This window comes from Cherax quadricarinatus, chromosome 28 (assembly GCF_038502225.1).
Source record: "Cherax quadricarinatus isolate ZL_2023a chromosome 28, ASM3850222v1, whole genome shotgun sequence".
Taxonomy (NCBI): domain Eukaryota; kingdom Metazoa; phylum Arthropoda; class Malacostraca; order Decapoda; family Parastacidae; genus Cherax; species Cherax quadricarinatus.
The window spans coordinates 6,768,202-6,778,201 of record NC_091319.1 but is presented as its reverse complement, the minus strand read 5'-3'; the positions used below and the strand labels follow the sequence as shown (position 1 = coordinate 6,778,201).

The following is a 10,000-nucleotide window of genomic DNA, read 5'->3' as shown; positions in this document are numbered from 1 at the left end:
GGCCAGGTAGAGTGACAACACTAGGCCAGGTAGAGTGATAACACTAGGCCAGGTAGAGTGACAACACTAGGCCAGGTAGAGTGACAACACTAGGCCAGGTATAGTGACAAAACTAGGCCAGGTAGAGTGATAACACTAGGCCAGGTAGAGTGATAACATTAGGCCAGGTAGTGACAACACTAGGCCAGGTAGTGACAACACTAGGCCAGGTAGTGACAACACTAGGCCAGGTAGAGTGACAACACTAGGCCAGGTAGTGACAACACTAGGCCACGTAGTGACAAAACTAGGCCAGGTACAGTGACAACACTAGGCCAGGTAGAGTGACAACACTAGGCCAGGTAGAGTGACAACACTAGGCCAGGTAGAGTGACAACACTAGGCCAGGTAGAGTGATAACATTAGGCCAGGTAGTGACAACACTAGGCCAGGTAGTGACAACACTAGGCCAGGTAGTGACAACACTAGGCCAGGTAGAGTGACAACACTAGGCCAGGTAGTGACAACACTAGGCCAGGTAGTGACAAAACTAGGCCAGGTACAGTGACAACACTAGGCCAGGTAGAGTGACAACACTAGGCCAGGTAGAGTGACAACACTAGGCCAGGTAGAGTGACAACACTAGGCCAGGTAGTGACAACACTAGGCCAGGTAGAGTGACAGCACTAGGCCAGGTAGAGTGACAACACTAGGCCAGGTAGTGACAACACTAGGCCAGGGAGAGTGACAACACTAGGCCAGGTAGAGTGACAACACTAGGCCAGGTAGAGTGACAACACTAGGCCAGGTAGTGACAACACTAGGCCAGGTAGAGTGACAACACTAGGCCAGGTAGAGTGACAACACAAGGCCAGGTAGAGTGACAACACTAGGTCAGGTAGAGTGACAACACTAGGCCTGGTAGAGTGACAACACTAGGCCAGGTAGAGTGACAACACTAGGCCAGGTAGAGTGACAACACTAGGCCAGGTAGAGTGACAACACTAGGCCAGGTAGTGACAACACTAGGCCAGGTAGTGACAACACTAGGCCAGGTAGTGACAACACTAGGTCAGGTAGAGTGACAACACTAGGCCAGGTAGAGTGACAACACTAAGCCAGGTAGTGACAACACTAGGCCAGGTAGAGTGAAAACGCTAGCCAGGTAGAGTGACAACACTAGGCCAGGTAGAGTGACAACAGTAGGCCAGGTAGAGTGACAACACTAGGCCAGGTAGTGACAACACTAGGCCAGGTAGAGTGACAACACTAGGCCAGGTAGAGTGACAACACTAGGCCTGGTAGTGACAACACTAGGCCAGGTAGAGTGACAACACTAGGCCAGGTAGAGTGACAACACTAGGCCAGGTAGTGACAACACTAGGCCAGGTAGAGTGACAACACTAGGCCAGGTAGTGACAACACTAGGCCAGGTAGTGACAACACTAGGCCAGGTAGTGACAACACTAGGCCAGGTAGAGTGACAACACTAGGCCAGGTAGAGTGACAACACTAGGCCAGGTAGTGACAACACTAGGCCAGGTAGAGTGACAACGCTAGGCCAGGTAGAGTGACAACACTAGGCCAGGTAGAGTGACAACACTAGGCCAGGTAGAGTGACAACACTAGGCCAGGTAGAGTGACAACACTAGGCCAGGTAGTGACAACACTAGGCCAGGTAGAGCGACAACACTAGGCCAGGTAGAGTGACAATACTGGGCCACTTAGTGACAACACTAGGCCAGGTAGTGACAACACTAGGCCAGGTAGTGACAACACTAGGCCAGGTAGTGACAACACTAGGCCAGGTAGTGACAACACTAGGCCAGGTAGTGACAACACTAGGCCAGGTAGAGTGACAAGAGTAGGCCAGGTAGAGTAACAACACTAGGCCAGGTAGAGTGACAACACTAGGCCAGGTAGTGACAACACTAGACCAGGTAGTGACAACACTAGTCCTGGTAGAGTGACAACACTAGGCCAGGTAGAGTGACAACACTAGGCCAGGTAGTGACAACACTAGGCCAGGTAGTGACAACACTAGGCCAGGTAGTGACAACACTAGGCCAGGTAGAGGGACAACTCTAGGCCAGGTAGTGACAACACTAGGCCAGGTAGTGACAACAATAGGCCAGGTAGTGACAACACTAGGCCAGGTAGTGACAACACTAGGCCAGGTAGAGTGACAACACTAGGCCAGGTAGTGACAACACTAGGCCAGGTAGAGGGACAACTCTAGGCCAGGTAGTGACAACACTAGGCCAGGTAGTGACAACAATAGGCCAGGTAGTGACAACACTAGGCCAGGTAGTGACAACACTAGGCCAGGTAGTGGCAACACTAGGCCAGGTAGAGTGACAACACTAGACCAGGTAGTGACAACACTAGGCCAGGTAGTAACAACACTAGGCCAGGTAGTGACAACACTAGGCCAGGTAGTGACAACACTAGGCCAGGTAGAGTGACAACACTAGGCCAGGTAGTGACAACACTTGGCCAGGTAGTGACAACACTAGGCCAGGTAGAGTGACAACACTAGGCCAGGTACTGACAACACTAGGCCAGGTAGTGACAACACTAGGCCAAGTAGTGACAACACTAGGCCAAGTAGAGTGACAACACTAGGCCAGGTAGTGACAACACTAGGCCAGATAGTGACAACACTAGGCCAGGTGGAGTGACAACACTAGGCCAGGTAGTGACAACACTAGGCCAGGTAGTGACAACACTAGGCAAGGTAGTGACAACACTAGGCCAGGTAGAGTGACAACACTAGGCCAGGTAGTGACAACACTAGGCCAGGTAGTGACAACACTAGGCCAGGTAGAGTGACAACACTAGGCCAGGTAGAGTGACAACACTAGGCCAGGTAGAGTGACAACACTAGGCCAGGTAGAGTGACAAAACTAGGCCAGGTAGAGTGACAACATTAGGCCAGGTAGAGTGACAACACTAGGCCAGGTAGAGTGACAACACTAGGCCAGGTAGAGTGACAACACTAGGCCAGGTAGCGTGACAAAACTAGGCCAGGTAGAGTGACAACACTAGGCCAGGTAGAGTGACAACACTGGGCCAGGTAGAGTGACAACACTAGGCCAGGTAGAGTGACAACATTAGGCCAGGTAGAGTGACAACACTAGGCCAGGTAGAGTGACAACACTAGGCCAGGTAGTGACAACACTAGGCCAGGTAGAGTGACAACACTAGGCCAGGTAGAGTGACAACACTAGGCCAGGTAGAATGACAAATCTAGGCCAGGTAGAGTGACAACACTAGGCCAGGCAGAGTGACAACACTAGGCCAGGTAGAGTGACAACACTAGGCCAGGTATAGTGACAAAACTAGGCCAGGTAGAGTGACAACACTAGGCCAGGTAGAGTGACAACACAAGGCCAGGTAGAGTGACAACACTAGGCCAGGTAGAGTGACAACACTAGGCCAGGTAGAGTGACATTAGGCCAGGTAGTGACAACACTAGGCCAGGTAGTGACAACACTAGGCCAGGTAGTGACAACACTAGGCCAGGTAGAGTGACAACACTAGGCCAGGTAGTGACAACACTAGGCCAGGTAGTGACAACACTAGGCCAGGTAGAATGACAACACTAGGCCAGGTAGAGTGACAATACTAGGCCAGGTAGTGACAACACTAGGCCAGGTAGTGACAACACTAGGCCAGGTAGAGTGACAGCACTAGGCCAGGTAGAGTGACAACACTAGGCCAGGTAGTGACAACACTAGGCCAGGGAGAGTGACAACACTAGGCCAGGTAGAGTAAAAACACTAGGCCAGGTAGAGTGACAACACTAGGCCAGGTAGTGACAACACTAGGCCAGGTAGAGTGACAACACTAGGCCAGGTAGAGTGACAACACTAGGCCAGGTAGAGTGACAACACTAGGCCAGGTAGAGTGACAACACTAGGCCAGGTAGAGTGACAACACTAGGCCAGGTAGAGTGACAACACTAGGCCAGGTAGAGTGACAACACTAGGCCAGGTAGAGTGACAACACTAGGCCAGGTAGTGACAACACTAGGCCAGGTAGTGACAACACTAGGTCAGGTAGAGTGACAACACTAGGCCAGGTAGAGTGACAACACTAGGCCAGGTAGTGACAACACTAGGCCAGGTAGTGACAACACTAGGCCAGGTAGAGTGACAACACTAGGCCAGGTAGAGTGACAACACTAGGCCAGGTAGTGACAACACTAGGCCAGGTAGAGTGACAACACTAGGCCAGGTAGTGACAACACTAGGCCAGGTAGTGACAACACTAGGCCAGGTAGTGACAACACTAGGCCAGGTAGAGTGACAACACTAGGCCAGGTAGAGTGACAACACTAGGCCAGGTAGTGACAACACTAGGCCAGGTAGAGTGACAACGCTAGGCCAGGTAGAGTGACAACACTAGGCCAGATAGAGTGACAACACTAGGCCAGGTAGAGTGACAACACTAGGCCAGGTAGAGTGACAACACTAGGCCAGGTAGTGACAACACTAGGCCAGGTAGAGCGACAACACTAGGCCAGGTAGAGTGACAATACTGGGCCACTTAGTGACAACACTAGGCCAGGTAGTGACAACACTAGGCCAGGTAGTGACAACACTAGGCCAGGTAGTGACAACACTAGGCCAGGTAGAGTGACAAGAGTAGGCCAGGTAGAGTAACAACACTAGGCCAGGTAGAGTGACAACACTAGGCCAGGTAGTGACAACACTAGACCAGGTAGTGACAACACTAGTCCTGGTAGAGTGACAACACTAGGCCAGGTAGAGTGACAACACTAGGCCAGGTAGTGACAACACTAGGCCAGGTAGTGACAACACTAGGCCAGGTAGTGACAACACTAGGCCAGGTAGAGGGACAACTCTAGGCCAGGTAGTGACAACACTAGGCCAGGTAGTGACAACAATAGGCCAGGTAGTGACAACACTAGGCCAGGTAGTGACAACACTAGGCCAGGTAGAGTGACAACACTAGGCCAGGTAGTGACAACACTAGGCCAGGTAGAGGGACAACTCTAGGCCAGGTAGTGACAACACTAGGCCAGGTAGTGACAACAATAGGCCAGGTAGTGACAACACTAGGCCAGGTAGTGACAACACTAGGCCAGGTAGAGTGACAACACTAGGCCAGGTAGAGTGACAACACTAGACCAGGTATTGACAACACTAGGCCAGGTAGTAACAACACTAGGCCAGGTAGTGACAACACTAGGCCAGGTAGTGACAACACTAGGCCAGGTAGAGTGACAACACTAGGCCAGGTAGTGACAACACTTGGCCAGGTAGTGACAACACTAGGCCAGGTAGAGTGACAACACTAGGCCAGGTACTGACAACACTAGGCCAGGTAGTGACAACACTAGGCCAAGTAGTGACAACACTAGGCCAAGTAGAGTGACAACACTAGGCCAGGTAGTGACAACACTAGGCCAGATAGTGACAACACTAGGCCAGGTGGAGTGACAACACTAGGCCAGGTAGTGACAACACTAGGGCAGGTAGTGACAACACTAGGCAAGGTAGTGACAACACTAGGCCAGGTAGAGTGACAACACTAGGCCAGGTAGTGACAACACTAGGCCAGGTAGTGACAACACTAGGCCAGGTAGTGACAACACTAGGCCAGGTAGAGTGACAACACTAGGCCAGGTAGAGTGACAACACTAGGCCAGGTAGTGACAACACTAGGCCAGGTAGAGTGACAACACTAGGCCAGGTAGAGTGACAAAACTAGGCCAGGTAGAGTGACAACACTAGGCCAGGTAGAGTGACAACACTAGGCCAGGTAGAGTGACAACACTAGGCCAGGTAGAGTGACAACACTAGGCCAGGTAGCGTGACAAAACTAGGCCAGGTAGAGTGACAACACTAACCCAGGTAGAGTGACAACACTGGGCCAGGTAGAGTGACAACACTAGGCCAGGTAGAGTGACAACATTAGGCCAGGTAGAGTGACAACACTAGGCCAGGTAGAGTGACAACACTAGGCCAGGTAGTGACAACACTAGGCCAGGTAGAGTGACAACACTAGGCCAGGTAGAGTGACAACACTAGGCCAGGTAGAATGACAAATCTAGGCCAGGTAGAGTGACAACACTAGGCCAGGCAGAGTGACAACACTAGGCCAGGTAGAGTGACAACACTAGGCCAGGTATAGTGACAAAACTAGGCCAGGTAGAGTGACAACACTAGGCCAGGTAGAGTGACAACACAAGGCCAGGTAGAGTGACAACACTAGGCCAGGTAGAGTGACAACACTAGGCCAGGTAGAGTGACATTAGGCCAGGTAGTGACAACACTAGGCCAGGTAGTGACAACGCTAGGCCAGGTAGTGACAACACTAGGCCAGGTAGAGTGACAACACTAGGCCAGGTAGTGACAACACTAGGCCAGGTAGTGACAACACTAGGCCAGGTAGAATGACAACACTAGGCCAGGTAGAGTGACAATACTAGGCCAGGTAGAGTGACAACACTAGGCCAGGTAGTGACAACACTAGGCCAGGTAGAGTGACAGCACTAGGCCAGGTAGAGTGACAACACTAGGCCAGGTAGTGACAACACTAGGCCAGGGTGAGTGACAACACTAGGCCAGGTAGAGTAAAAACACTAGGCCAGGTAGAGTGACAACACTAGGCCAGGTAGTGACAACACTAGGCCAGGTAGAGTGACAACACTAGGCCAGGTAGAGTGACAACACTAGGCCAGGTAGAGTGACAACACTAGGCCAGGTAGAGTGGCAACACTAGGCCAGGTAGAGTGACAACACTAGGCCAGGTAGAGTGACAACACTAGGCCAGGTAGAGTGACAACACTAGGCCAGGTAGAGTGACAACACTAGGCCAGGTAGTGACAACACTAGGCCAGGTAGTGACAACACTAGGTCAGGTAGAGTGACAACACTAGGCCAGGTAGAGTGACAACACTAGGCCAGGTAGTGACAACACTAGGCCAGGTAGTGACAACACTAGGCCAGGTAGAGTGACAACAGTCGGCCAGGTAGAGTGACAACACTAGGCCAGGTAGTGACAACACTAGGCCAGGTAGTGACAGCACTAGGCCAGGTAGAGTGACAACACTAGGCTAGGTAGTGACAACACTAGGCCAGGTAGTGACAACACTAGGCCAGGTAGAGTGATAACACTAGGCCAGGTAGAGTGACAACACTAGGCCACGTAGTGACAACACTAGGCCAGGTAGAGTGACAACACTAGGCCAGGTAGTGACAACACTAGGCCAGGTAGTGACAACACTAGGCCAGGTAGAGTGACAACACTAGGCCAGGTAGTGACAACACTAGGCCAGGTAGAGTGACAACACTAGGCCAGGTAGAGTGACAACACTAGGCCAGGTAGAGTGACAACACTAGGCCAGGTAGTGACAACACTAGGCCAGGTAGTGACAACACTAGGACAGGTAGTGACAACACTAGGCCAGGTAGAGTGACAACACTAGGCCAGGTAGAGTGACAACACTAGGCCAGGTAGAGTGACAACACTAGGCCAGGTAGTGAGAACACTAGGCCAGGTAGAGTGCCAACACCAGGCCAGGTAGAGTGACAATACTAGGCCACGTAGTGACAACACTAGGCCAGGTAGAGTGACAACACTAGGCCAGGTAGAGTGGCAACACTAGGCCAGGTAGAGTGACAACACTAGGCCAGGTAGTGACAACACTAGGCCAGGTAGAGTGACAACACTAGGCCAGGTAGAGTGACAACACTAGGCCAGGTAGAGTGACAACACTAGGCCAGGTAGAGTGACAACACTAGGCCAGGTAGAGTGACAACACTAGGCCAGGTAGAGTGGCAACACTAGGCCAGGTAGAGTGACAACACTAGGCCAGGTAGAGTGACAACACTAGGCCAGGTAGAGTGACAACACTAGGCCAGGTAGAGTGGCAACACTAGGCCAGGTAGAGTGACAACACTAGGCCAGGTAGTGACAACACTAGGCCAGGTAGAGTGACAACACTAGGCCAGGTAGTGACAACACTAGGCCAGGTAGAGTGACAACACTAGGCCAGGTAGAGTGACAACACTAGGCCAGGTAGAGTGGCAACACTAGGCCAGGTAGTGACAACACTAGGCCAGGTAGAGTGACAACACTAGGCCAGGTAGAGTGGCAACACTAGGCCAGGTAGAGTGACAACACTAGGCCAGGTAGAGTGACAACACTAGGCCAGGTAGAGTGACAACACTAGGCCAGGTAGAGTGACAACACTAGGCCAGGTAGAGTGACAACACTAGGCCAGGTAGAGTGGCAACACTAGGCCAGGTAGAGTGACAACACTAGGCCAGGTAGAGTGACAACACTAGGCCAGGTAGAGTGACAACACTAGGCCAGGTAGAGTGACAACACTAGGCCAGGTAGAGTGACAACTCTAGGCCAGGTAGAGTGACAACACTAGGCCAGGTAGAGTGACAACACTAGGCCAGGTAGAGTGACAACACTAGGCCAGGTAGAGTGACAACACTAGGCCAGGTAGAGTGACAACACTAGGCCAGGTAGAGTGACAACACTAGGCCAGGTAGAGTGACAACTCTAGGCCAGGTAGAGTGACAACACTAGGCCAGGTAGAGTGACAACACTAGGCCAGGTAGAGTGACAACACTAGGCCAGGTAGAGTGACAACACTAGGCCAGGTAGAGTGACAACACTAGGCCAGGTAGAGTGGCAACACTAGGCCAGGTAGAGTGACAACACTAGGCCAGGTAGAGTGACAACACTAGGCCATGTAGAGTGACAACACTAGGCCAGGTAGAGTGACAACACTAGGCTCCTCCATGGTTGCAGGAGGTAGTGGTACTTAAGCTGTGCTCTTCACGTACCCCCAAAGAAAGCAGTCACAAACAATTAAGTTTTTTTAAAGATGCTGACACAATCTCGTTACGTATTAAGAAGCACTCAGGAAGTTAAAACTGAGTGTATACTGAGTGCAAGTGAAGGTTAGTAAGAGTTAACTCTAATCTTGCATGTTATGAACCGGAAAGACAAGACCAGCAGTCCCGCGAGTGTGCAAAAACTTCTAACTAGCTTCCGTTTAACACTGAGTGAGGAAGACTGGTAGTGTGTGGTGGTTATCTGCCAGCCTGCTATCTCTACCCAGTTTGCCGAGAAGTCTGCTGGAGCTGACGATGAGACGAGAGCAATAGATGCACTCTCTACACGGCCTCTTAATCTGAATATCAGTAGAACAGCCTTTGACCCTTGTGATGCCGTGAAATTGAGATATATGACCCAGAGTGAATCGGTAATCTCTGTCAGAGAGTAGCAGGGAGAACCAAACCACTTCCAGCCCTTGTGGTCAACATAACCTCTTCGTTGTAACTACGCTAGAATGTTCTGCGTAACTTTTTGTTTCATGAATTGTTCTTCCTGTGAACAGTTATCCTCCTGCTGAAGACGACCAGTAGAAGTCGCTAACAACGAGGCAGCGGGGTGCGTCGTATCTACTTAGCTAAGATTAACTACTATACTCTCTCTTCTCTTATCACCCCTCATGGAAGGTTCCTTGATGTTGGTGAGGGGCTCTTGATTTAGGGAATTGGAACTGTGCTCCAGTTCCCCGAATTAAGCCTGAATGCCTTCCACATCCCCCCCCCCCGGGCGCTGTATAATCCTACGGGTTTAGCGCTTCCCCTTTGATTATAATAATAATAATAATCTTCTCTTATCAGAAGAGACTACACCAGTACCTAAAATTACCGCTTTGTAACCCTTAACTACCACCACTGTCTTATATAAGTCATAAATACCACTACTACCTTATGTAAGTCACAACTACTACCACTATATGTATATATATGTTGTGCCAGGTGCCAGATTAGTTAGGTTGTGATGGATATGTGGGGCAGCGTGCCTCCAACAGCAACAGCCTGGTAAACCAGGCAAGCACCAGACGATCCTGGCCCATGGCCGGGCTCCGGGAGTAGCTAAACTCTCGAAACTCTTCAAAGGTGTATCAAAGGTTGGCTTAAATATATATATATATATATATATATATATATATATATAT

The 10,000-nt window shown here is 50.8% G+C and overlaps 1 protein-coding gene across 6 annotated transcripts in view; it reads left to right on the top strand.

The window, feature by feature from the left end:
* LOC128693150 (serine-rich adhesin for platelets-like) overlaps positions 1–10,000 on the top strand; it is a 299,245-nt gene that overhangs the window by 188,313 nt on the left and 100,932 nt on the right. The window lies entirely within an intron of this gene.